The following is a 12,263-nucleotide window of genomic DNA, read 5'->3' on the forward strand; positions in this document are numbered from 1 at the left end:
AGCAAGGCAGTGGGCCTGGGCCTAGTTACATGTCTTGATGTCTATATATATATTGTCATTTGTACTGCATTTCATAATAAATGCAAATATGTCCGTGATTTGGTGATCAAGACTGTGAAATGATGCGCAGGAAAATTTAGAGCTGCGTCTCAAGTTGAACGTCTCTATTCTGAATTCATCCCATTCTCTATTTAATTATTTTTAGGTAGTTGCCGCTATTTCTCCTGTAATAATTCCATCGTATTCCCAGTGAAGGTTTCTCTGCAATGGAGCCTATGAAGGCTTCTCTGCAACAGAAATCATGTCATGGTGGATGGAGATTGGCCAGATACATCATTGGTAAGCAGTTTTATTGTTTAATTAAACTTGATGCTAATTCTTGTAGTTCCTCAAAGACAAGTGGTTTCTTAATTAAACTTGTCTCGTACAACAGGAGTTGAAATTGCTGAAAGGTTTGCTTACTACGACATGGTGGGGAACCTCTTCACCTATCTCACCCAGTCCCTTAGTGAGTCCAATGCAACAGCAGCCAAGAACGTGAATACCTGGTTGTGATTGCTGATACTCCAAACCAGATATTCACGTTCTTGGCTGCTGTTGCATTGGACTCACCAAGGAACTGGGTGAGATGGGTGAAGAGGTTCTCCATCATACCGTAGTAAGCAAACCTTTCAACAATTTCAACTACTGTTATACGAGACAAGTTTAATTAAGAAACCACTTGTCTTTGAGGAACTACAAAAACTAGAATTAAGTTTAATTAAACAATAAAACTGCTTACCAACCGGCCGATCTCCATCCACCGTGAGATGATTTCTGTTGCAGAGAAGCCTTCATAGGTTCCATTGCAGAGAAATCTTCAGTGGGAATACCATGGAATTATTACAAGAGAAATAGCAGCAACTCCCTAAAAGTAATTATATAGAGAATGGGATGAATTCAGAACAGAGACGTTCAACTTGTGACCGAGCTCAACTAGTGACGTTCGAACTCCCCACGCTCAACTTGTGACGCAGCTCGAGTCCAGATTTCCTGGAAATCCCGATTTCTACATCCCTCATACGGAGCCTAACAACTTTCCTTAGTTGCTCATGAGAAAGGGGATCAAAGATCACAAGATCACAATCCCATCTGGTCGATTGAGGAGCTCTGGCCTGAAATGTCTTCTAACCTGCAACTCATCAAAATAGGAAAATTGGTCACAACATGTCCCAACTCCCATCAAAAGTTGATGCATTACAAAAAAGCAACCAGCGTGGTTCTCAATTCTTACCTCCTGCATGACTCTCTCTCCCTAGCACTCTGCTGCATCGTATATTTGCCCACGAGTCCTCCTGCAAGGAGATGCTCTACTGCAACTCCAAGATTTGAAGTCATAATGATCACACTGTGTTGGTGAAGTCCACAGTGCGCCCTTGGCCATTAGTCAGTCTACCATCATCAAGAACCTGATCAAGGTAGGTGTTGAAGACAGAAATGTGTGCTTTCTCGACTTCATCAAATAATATGACACCGTAAGGTTTCTGCCTCACAGCCTCAGTGAGCTGAAATCCCAACTTAAATGTGGGGAGCAAAAACTTATTTTCTGGAAAACAGGCATAATATTAATAATTTAGACTCCGTTTGAATGCAGTGCAAATACAAATATGCACTTCACATTTTTTGCAGAACCGGTCCATGTGTATGCAAAAACTCTTTGCACTCTTGCTGTTTGTTTTCAAATACAAAAATCTACGGAACATATTTGTTCATGTTTGGCTTTTTGATGGATGCAAAAAGCCTCTTTCGCCATTTTGATGTATAATGACTGTTTTACAGCTAAACTCTGTAAATTTTTTATAGAACCTGCACCAAAAAACAGAAATTGAATAAACATAATAAAAAATGCAACAATTACAAAAGAAAATAACAGACCATTAAACAAATATAAAAACTAACAGATTAATTAATAAATTATATAAAATAAAAAAAAATGCAGGAAATCTTGTTATAAATTCCAAAAAAACAACAAAAAAATATAATAAAAAACATAGGAATTGCATACAAATAACATAAATTGAATAAGAACATAAAAAATGCAACAATTACAGAATAAAATTATCCAATATTGGATCAAAATGGGAGCTGTCTAATTATAATATGTTGGCCCATGATGGGCCCATCTCTTTTAATTTAATTTTGTTTATTTCAGTCCCAAATACTTAATTAGGTTCGTCTTAACTGGGAAATAACTTAATAAAAGGACTAGAATATATAATCCAAATGCCAAACTTAGGGAAATGACTTACACAATTTGGTGGAGGTTCCATAGAATTGAATAGGTGTGGAAGTCTTTGGTTTGGAGGATATATGGCTGCCTCGTCACATTGCCCAGGAATTCAAAATCTATCTCATCTCGGTTAGGTTAATCCGAGGTTAGCTGCATTTCCAAAACCAAAGTATATTCAATCAAATTTATCACCCAAGACAAGAAGAAGAATATTCATAGTTAGAATATCACATCCAGGTTTCCAAAAGCTAGCCTTTTTATTTTTCCTGCTTTTATAGATAAACAAGAGGTGGCCTAAAGGGTGTTGACTGAAGTCTTTCCTTCTAATAAATCCCCTTATTTCATGTACTGATGGGTTAAAAAACTGATACAGACCGTAGGATACGCCCCCATAGCTGATAGGAACTAAGGCTGGGTTGAGATAAGCATAGCTTTGGGTCCCCGTCCACCTTGGCCTCTCCTAGGAATGGCAACGGGGCAGGTTTGGGGTGGGGCACCCCTCTCCATCGCCGCCTCGAAGTTACAATATCTTGTCTCGTACCCGCCCTGTCCCTAGTGGCAGGGCATCCATTCTCCATTGGGGACAGGGAATTCCCGAGTTTTCCCCGTTTCACAGTAATTACTTAAAAATTATCTATTTTATAGACAATTTATACATAGAATATAAGAATTTGGGGTATTTTAGAATTGAATTATAATACTTTAGGAGTAATTCAAAAATAAAATTATGGGATCCTAGGATTTTAAAAATTTAGGGAAAACTTAGAAATATTTTAAATATCAATATTAAACCTAAAGATATTTTACTAATTTACCTTCGGGTTCAGAGAGAGTTCGGGAATCCTTGCCTGATACCCGATTAGGGAAAAATTATTTTCCCCGTTCCCACCCATCCTTATTTAGTATTGGGGAAAACCCGCATCATTTGGGGCAGGGCCCCGTTTTAGGGGGAAATTGCCATCCCTAGCCTCTCTCCACTCCTAACATCTTGAGCAATTTAGTGGGTATTCGACAACATGTTGTCTAACACCCCCTTAATTTTCCTTGCAGAACTAGCCAACAAACCGTCCCTGTTATTTGTTCAAACAGCAAGTAAAAACTTTGAAAATAACAGGAGTGAAGGAAGTGCCTAGTTTTCTATAAAGATGAAGATGCTGAAATTGGATCATATATTAATATTTTATTTTAATAATTAAATGCCAAGTTTCTGCCTAATTTTTTGTGTAGTGAAACTTCTCAGCCATATTTACACATCAAAAACGAAATGTTGATAACATGAATATGAATATTTTACAAAAGAGAAGCATGCAACACACTGAAGTGAAAAATTTTATCTACAAGTCCAACTGCCTAGACTCCAGAGTAGAAGGCAAATTCCTTCTCTCATTGATCAAGAAGGAATAGATGAAATAGATAACACAGGCGTAATATTAATAATTTAGAAACAAAAAAACTTGCCCAGGAAGAGTGCCAATCAATCGGGCAACAGAATGTTGCTCCATGTACTCTGACATGTCAATCCTCACAAGCAGGTTCTCATCATCAAAGAGTTGCTCAGTCTTACCAACCCCAGTTGGACCCAGCAAGAAGAGAAATTAATGAACCAGTTGGTTGCTGTTGTCGACCCAGACCAGCTCTGGACCTTAACACAGCCTCTGCAATAGAACTCACAGCTTGGTCCTGTCCCACAACTCTCTTGTGCAGCCTCTCAGCCAACCCGATCAGCCTCTCCTTCTCATTTTGTCCAAGCCTGGTTGGATTCTACCCGATAATCACAGTTGTATGTTCGGTCTCGCCGCGATATTTCTGCGATGATTGGGCTCGCCTGATTACCTTAATCAAAGGATACTGAGACGGAATTTTCTTCATGGCTTGATTGAGGATTCGTTCAAAGGAGTTCGCGGCCTCATCTCCACCACCAGCATTGGCGACTGCTTGCAGGAGGATGCCATTTGGTCAGTTATAAATGCGACGGCCATGTGAATTGGAGTAAACTGTGCATGACCAGAATTCATTGCTGGTTCATGAGCCACAGCAATGGCCACGTTTGTTTTGTGAGTGAACACAGGCCGGTGTTGAAATGATGAAGTAACAAGAAAACGAAAGTAGAAGAATCAGACCCTTAACACTTTTCGGTAAAAAGGCCGGTGTTGAAATGATGAAGTAACAAGAAAACAAAAGGTAGAAGAATCATACCCTTAACATTTTTGGGTAAAACAAAAATGTTTATCAGGCTGACTCACCATTCAGGGGCAGTTTAGTCATGAAATATGCATTGAGGTTGACGTGGACAATTTGGGTCATTGAACTTTTTGAGTTTTAGAAAATAAAATCTCATTCACATGGTGATTTTTGGATGTTTTAAAAAGTTATAGCGAGTTTAAGAGATTTCATAAAAAGTGATGTGAAACGTCAAAACTGTTGCATCTTAAAATTGGTGTCCCTTGTGAGGCGTGGATAGTGTGGCCGAACAGTGGGGTGATTTTCTTGACTGAATTAACTTGTTTGGCTTTTACAATTAACCGAACCAAAACTGAACCGATGCAACCGGTTAACCGCAGTTTGGTTTTTTGATTTTTTTATGCCCTCAAAAAAAAGGGAACCAGGAGATAGGGAGAGTGGGAGTCTGAGAGAGTGTCGCCGAAGCAGGAGGGATCACCAGTGTCGGGGGTCATCGGTGATTCAGTCGGAGGTTGTTGGTGATTTAAAGGGCAGAGTGCAGAAGGCCGTCGGTCCATTGGAGAAGAATGAAGAAGAGAACAGGGAGAGTGGGAGTCTGAGAGAGTGAGAGTCTGAGAGAGAGAGAGCTCAGAGAGAGAGAGAGAGGGAAAGAAAGGGAAAATGAAAAGGTGTGGGTGTTATACAAGCTGTTCACGAGTCTAGCTCCCAGTCTGCCAAACTGGCAAACTAAAAAGTCTCAGTTCGGCAGTCTGAACACTCTTAAACTACTGAACTTTTTTATTAGATTTTCAAAAAAATTAAAATATAATAATATAATATTAATATAATATATATAATATTATATAAATATATATTACTGTATATATCGGTCGGTTCGACTAATCTTCGGTTTTTTTAAATGGTTAATCGAAACCAAACCAAAACTGTCATTTTTTTAAAATATCAAATCAAAACCGAATCGACCAGTTCAGTTAACCGATTTTTCAATTCGGTTTTGGTTGGTTCTGTTTTTTATGCTCACCCCTAAGTGTGGGTAATAGATGTGAAACGCCAAAATTGCTGCATCTTAAAATTGGTGTCCCTTGTGAGGCGTGGATAGTGTGGGTAGGAGATGTGAACCGCCAAAATTGCTGCATCTTAAAATTGGTGTCCCTTGTGAGGGTTGAGTTGAAAATTCAGGTAAGGATCCGTTTGGTTTGGGGTCCGGAATTGGAATTGAATTGTCAATTATTTGGTTGGGTAGAATCAAAATCATATTTTCATTCTTAGTGGAATGGCATTTTCCATTAGAGGGAATGACCATTCCCTCCCCTTTCCTTGGGAATGAGAATCCATTCCAACCAATTCTGATTTTAATTTTGATTCTAATCTGAACCAAATAAGTGAGGGGAATAAATCATTCTGATTCTGATTCCAATTCTAAGAAATTCCAATTCCGATTTCAACTGCGAACCAAGTGACTTTGAAGCACTCCATATAAAGTATTTAAAGAGAACAATGAGGACAGCCCTTCAAATAATTAACTGACAGCTGGCTCTCCAGATTTTTTTCACCAAGCATAATTTATAAGCTGTCCGCTGTGCTTCAGCCTCCCAAACGACACTTAATAATTGGGATGAGCTCTTTTGAGCTGTCCGAGAGGCGGTTTGGGAGCTCTAATCAAATGGTTACCAAAGTAGACCTGATAAATCCATACTGATCAGACAATATGTGGGTCTGCGCTTTTGAGTCTCAATTATCAACTTTTTCTCTCTGCAAGTTGAGTTTCAATTATAACTAGGAATGGCCCCGTATTAAGTACGGGACCATTAATCATCTCAGTCTTTTAAATTATTTATATTAGGCATTTAGTTAAGTTTTTTGTTTGATTTAAGAGATTTATCATGTTTTATCTAAAGAATGACTTCAAACTAAAGGGCAACTACAGTATTATTTAATTTGAAATTTACTATTTAATTATAAAAAATTAAATTAGAAAAATTAACATGGATCTTACATCTTTGTAATTGATAATCTATTCTGATCTACTTTGTTTGAAAATCACTATTAATTTATGCTATTTTTAATGTGATTTAAAAGATTAAATGAAGTCTTACTTGTAAGCAATAACCCACTTTAATTGGTATCTACTATTTGTTTGGTAAATTTATTTTTAAAAGCTAAATTAGGTTATGCTTACAAAAAAAAGGTTGAATCTAGTTTGCAATTAATAGACTATTTTATTTAAAAGAATGAAACTCACACTATTTTGTATTAATTGTTTAGTGATTTTTATGAATTTAATTTATTTTTATTTTTATCCATTTAATATTTTGAATATTTTTAAGTTAAATTATTTGTTTAATCATTACTTTTGAAATGATTGTATTTGAATAAAATTCAGTTACTACCATAACTTTTGAAGATGTTACTTTTTAGAAGATGTTACTTTTTAAGGATTAAGGTGCTACGTGTGTGTGAATTTTAAGAGAGTGGATAGACTTTTTTTAAGAGTAGAGTTTAACCTCTTCTAAGATTCTATCTATTAAAATTTTACAGTACCACATGATGGAGGGTGATTTGGCCCGACCTCGTAGCACGGGTACACGTGGGTGTGACCTTGCTCAAACAGTGATTCAGCATGACAGCGCAACAAGCATGAGCACAACTCGGAGGGAAATTTCCACCGAGTTTAGCTCGGCAACTCGGCAGGTAAACTACTCATCGGAAGCCGCCTTACCCGCACCTCCTCCCCAGGGTTAAGGCACTTCGGGGCGTCCTGAGTTCGGGGTGCCCTAACCTCTCTTAAGGCCCGAGCTCCTCCCAATGGACCTCGGGCCATTCTCAAGCAAGAACGCACCGATCCATCTCTGGACACCCCGAGGCATAGACACGTTGGGTCAGCTAGCTCGGCATAACTGGCTACAAGCAGCCCGTCGCTCAAAGGACAGCCCGGCTCAGGGTAATTCACGGGAGGGTAGTTCGGTATACCACAGGAGGGCTTTCTGCTCGACCGCCATACCCGACAAATCTGTGGATAGCAGACATGTCCCTTGCCAGATAGTGTCGCGTTTGCCACCTTTAGAAAGGTGTCTCGCACCTGACAGGCATGTGCCCTGCAATGGCGGCCCCGCGCGTGCCACCTCAACCTTGCCTGTAACGGTTGTAGCAGACTAACAGTGGCAGTTATACCTACCCTATCAGAAGTTAGAGGGCCTGAAGCAACGAAATTCAGTTATAAGGGACTTATTCTCAAGGAACAAGGTATCTTTGAATGACATGCGTAACCTTTCACTCTTAGCCTTCGTTCTCCTTTTGTTTTTTGCTCACAATACTAACTTAAGCATTGGAGCGTTCCCGCCGGGAAACCCCCAGGGAGTTCTTCCTCTTTCCTCCCGTCTCAGGTACCTCTCAGGAGCCACACAAGCACCAGCTAGGAGTGACCGGATTGCGCTACATCATTTGGTGCCGTCTGTGGGAAACACTTCAAAAGGCCTTTCTCTCTAAACTTTCTCAGTTCTTTTCTTCCTCAAAACAATCCAACGCTCATGGCTTCCTCCAGCAACGTTGGGCGGAGCACGGAAATGGAAAACTCCAGGGAACAACCCCAGCTTCCTACTGTTTGTATCAGATAGTTCACCGTCCCCCTCTCAGTGGATGGAATCCTCAGCTTGAATGTGCCTCTCATAATGGCACCTGTCGTCGCCCCACTCCCTACTACGGTCAGAGCGACATTCACTGAACCTTCGGTCGTGCCCCCAGCAGCCAACTCAAACCAATTGGAAGACTTGATGCAGTGCATGCGGGCCATGCATGCCTAAATGCAACAGTTCCAACAACTCTAGCTCTATCAACAACATGTATTGCACCAGGTCTCCCAGTATCAGTATCAGCAGCAGTTCCCCTAGCTACCTCAACCTCAACTTCAGCAGTCGCAATTCCTGCCTCAGCAGACGAGAGAGACCGACTACCCCGATCTCACCACGGGCGGACAGGATGGAAGGACCCCAGCTCGCCAGGTCTACTTCACCTCGGTAGTCTAAGTTTGATACCCCGCTCCTTGAAAACTGGTTTGAGGTCCTGGCAACAAACTCCAAGCAGGACCCCTCTATCCGCAGCCATCACTAACAGACCGGGCTACCTCCTGCACAAACCATTCCGGACAGCACAGAGGTGAGCATCACAAACGCCGAACCCACCAAGAAGCAGAGACGCCGCCACCGAGCTCACCGATCTATCACCCGTGATTTGCCCGAGCTCATGGGCAAGGAAGAGGTAAACTCGGCCGAAGCCAAAGCTCCTCTCCTCTCGGTTCCATCCCCCCTGTCTTCCGAAGCCAAAGCTCCCCCCTCTCGACAAGTATGACGGGTCGTTTGACCCAAATGACCATGTAGATGACTTTTAGTCACAGATGCACCTGGCGAGAGCTAGCGAGTCGTGCATGTGCGTAGCCTTCTCCACTACTTTTAGAGGAGCAGCTCGCGCGTGGTACCGGAATTTGGCACCGGGGTCGATAAGAAGTGGGGCGCAGTTCACACAAATCTTGACGTCCCACTTCGTTACTAGCAAGCGGTGTCCGTGAACCGAAGAAAGTCTCTTAGCATAGTGCAGAGAGAGGGAGAATCCATCCGAAGCTATATCAAATGGTTCAACGATGCCTGTATGCAGATACCATGCCTGGATCCCGCTGTTCGCCTTGCGGCAACTAAGAAGGGTGTGACACACAAAGAGTTTAAATGGCACATGGTCGTCAACCAACCAGCAACCATAACCGAGTTCCTGAAGCTTGTGGACAGGTTCATAGCCACCGAAGAGGAGATCAACCAAAAGGGCGAGGGTGCGCCCGAAAAAGGAAGAGGTAAGGAGACCTTTCCAGCCAATGGGACAGCCAAAAGAAAAAGGACACAGCTCAAGGGGCAAAGTCGGGTCAGTTCTCCCGACCTCCTGTAGTAGACCGAGCTGATTACACCCCACTGAACATGAAGCAGGCTGAAATCCTGATGGCGATCAAGGATGCCCCGTATGTGAAGTGGCCACCCTGCCTGAGGGGGAATCCCAATGAAAGAAATAAGAACCTGTATTGCAGTTTCCACAAAGATAATAGTCACAGTACTGAGAGTTGTAAAAACCTCCGCGATGAGATAGAGGAGCTCATCCGTCGTGGGTATCTAAGAAACTTTGTACAGAATAATAATAATAGTAATAAATCAGGTCGGCAAGGGGAGCGCGGTAATGATGCTCCCGAGTCCAGCAGCAGGCCGGCCAAACAACCGTAGAGGCAGCCTCCGGAGGAGAGGCTGGTTTGGGGAACCATCCATATGATAGTGGGAGGTTCGATCGTCGCGGGTTGCACTTCAGTGACTTCGAGGTCAGGCGTGTACTAGTCGACTCAGGCAGCTCAACCGACATCCTCTTCAAAGCTGCGTTTGACCAGCTCCAGTTGCAGAGAAGCAACCTGAAGCCCGCAGACACTCCTCTAGTAGGCTTCAGCAGGGAAGAAGTCCGACCCCTTGGGAAAATAACAATACCTGTGGAGGTCGGCACGTGGCCTTGTGTGGTCAGATTCAAGCACGACTTCCTGGTGGTCATGACCCCCTCCCCCTACAATGCCATACTAGGTCGACCGATCACCCATGTCCTACGAGCGGTGGCCTCCACTTACCATTTGGCCATGAAGTTTCCAACAGACTTTGGTGTGGGGGTAGCGCGGGGCAACCAGCTCGAATCCTATAAGTGCTACGTCGCCGCCCTAAAGGGAAAAACCAAGGTAGCCGATGACCTCGAGCTGGAGCGACCTATGGAGCAAGGCGAAGAACGAGCCGCACCCACAGAAGAAATAGTTGTGGTTCCGACCTTAGTAGCAGACCCAGCTCGGACGCTTCAGATCAGCACTTCCGTCCAAGAACCTCTACGATCTGAACTAGTAAGTTTCTTACTTCAAAATTTAGATATTTTTGCATGGTCCGCGATAGAGATGCCCGGCATAGACCCCGAACTCATAACTCACAAGTTGAATACTGATCCTATAGTTAGGCCCGTTAGATAGAAGAAACGCAACCTAGACCTGGAGCAGTGGAAAGCGATCGACGAGGAGGTCGAAAAGCTCCTCGCAACTGACTTCATAAGAGAAGTCCACTACCCGAGCTGGGTAGCCAACCCCGTCCTAGTAAAGAAAGCCAACGGCAAGTGGCGCATGTGCGTCAACTACACCGACCTGAATCGGGCTTGCCCAAAAGACTGCTTCCCACTCCCCATAATTGACCAATTGGTGGACGCGACCTCAAGGCACGAGTTGCTGAGTTTCTTAGATGCCTATTCGGGCTATAACCAAATCAAGATGGACCCGACAGATGAAGAAAAGATTGCCTTCATCATGGAATTTGGCCTATACTGCTACAAGGTTATTCCCTTCGGGTTGAAAAATGCAGGGGCAACCTTTCAAAGGCTTGTAAATAAGTTGTTTGCGCCATTAATTGGCAGAAATTCTGCATTTTGTTTTTGAAATTCTGCATAAGTTTAACATGAAACTAAACCCAAACAAGTGTATGTTCGGTGTGACCTCGGGCAAGTTCCTATGATACATTGTTAACCGGCACGACATCGAAACCAACCTGGATAAAATTAAGGCCATTTTAGATATGAGACCACCCCGAAAGTTGAAGGAGGTTCAGAGGTTGAATGGCCGCATAGCCGCCCTGAGCCGCTTCATGTCTAAATCGGCAGACCACTGTCTACCGTTCTTTAAGGAAATTAAGATCAAAGGGTTCAAATGGACCCAAGACTGTCAGCTTGCGTTTGACGAGCTCAAGAGATACCTCACTAGTGTGCCGACCTTAACCCGGCCCGATGAGGGCGATGTTTTAGAACTGTACCTCTCAGCGAGCGACGAAGTGGTCAGTTCGGTACTAATAAAGGAAGTAAATCGGGTCCAACGACCCATCTATTACATTAGTAAAATATTGTAGGGAGCAGAAATGAGATACCCGAAGATGGAGAAGCTAGCATACGCATTGATAATCATAGCTCGGAAGCTCTGCCCATACTTCCAAGTTCATGCTGTTATCGTCCTCACCGACAAACCTCTGAGGCAAGTATTGCTTAAGCCTGGGGTATCTGGTCGGTTGACGAAGTGGGCCGTTGAGCTCAGCAAGTACGATCTCCAGTACAAGCCACGAACTACCAATAAGGCCCAAGCCTTAGCAGATTTCATAGCCGAATGTACATTCAACTCCGAAGTCCCCAGGCCGGTTGAGCACGAGGCTCCCAGCTCGGATGAGCCCGAAGCTCCCAGGCCAGTCGAGTCTGAACCCCGTGAAGTAGCAGCCAGTGTGGCATCTCTCCTAGCTCAGCCAACCGCGAGCTGGGATGAGGAGCCCTGGATCCTTCACGTAGATGGCTCCTCGAACCAACAGGGCAGCGGAGCCGGAATAGTTCTACACGGCCCAAGCGGCATGATACTGGAATATGCGCTACGCTTCGAGTTCGCGACATCTAACAATGAAGCAGAGTACAAGGCGTTGATAGCTGGACTAGCCCTAGCCAGATAAGTAAAAGAAGAGCACATTGTTATCTGCAGCGACTCCCAGCTCGTGGTTAACCAGGTCACCGGCGAGTATGAAGCTCGCGAGCCAATCATGATTGCCTACTTGACCAAGGTTAGAGAGGCCCTGCTCGACTTCCAGTCACACTTCATCAGACAGATCCCTAGGTCGGAGAACACTGAGGCTGATGCCCTGTCCAAGTTAGCCAGCACTAGCGACATCACCATGAGAACCGTGTACATAGAGGACCTGTCTTGGCCTAGCATTCTCAGGGGGCAGAGTAGGTCGCTCCT

General features: G+C 43.5%; 1 long non-coding RNA gene across 1 annotated transcript; it reads right to left on the minus strand.

Annotated features, from left to right (window-relative positions):
• Window positions 1-1,046: 1,046 nt before the first annotated feature.
• Window positions 1,047-4,327, minus strand: LOC148871796 (uncharacterized). The gene is made up of 4 exons (XR_016107043.1): window positions 3,728-4,327; window positions 2,289-2,419; window positions 1,274-1,845; window positions 1,047-1,171 (listed from the first exon to the last, which is right to left on the minus strand). It is a non-coding gene; the product is annotated as an uncharacterized LOC148871796 (long non-coding RNA).
• Window positions 4,328-12,263: the final 7,936 nt, after the last annotated feature.

Source organism: Nelumbo lutea, chromosome 2 (assembly GCF_056320005.1).
Source record: "Nelumbo lutea isolate HS-2025 chromosome 2, American lotus-T2T, whole genome shotgun sequence".
Taxonomy (NCBI): Eukaryota; Viridiplantae; Streptophyta; class Magnoliopsida; order Proteales; family Nelumbonaceae; genus Nelumbo; species Nelumbo lutea.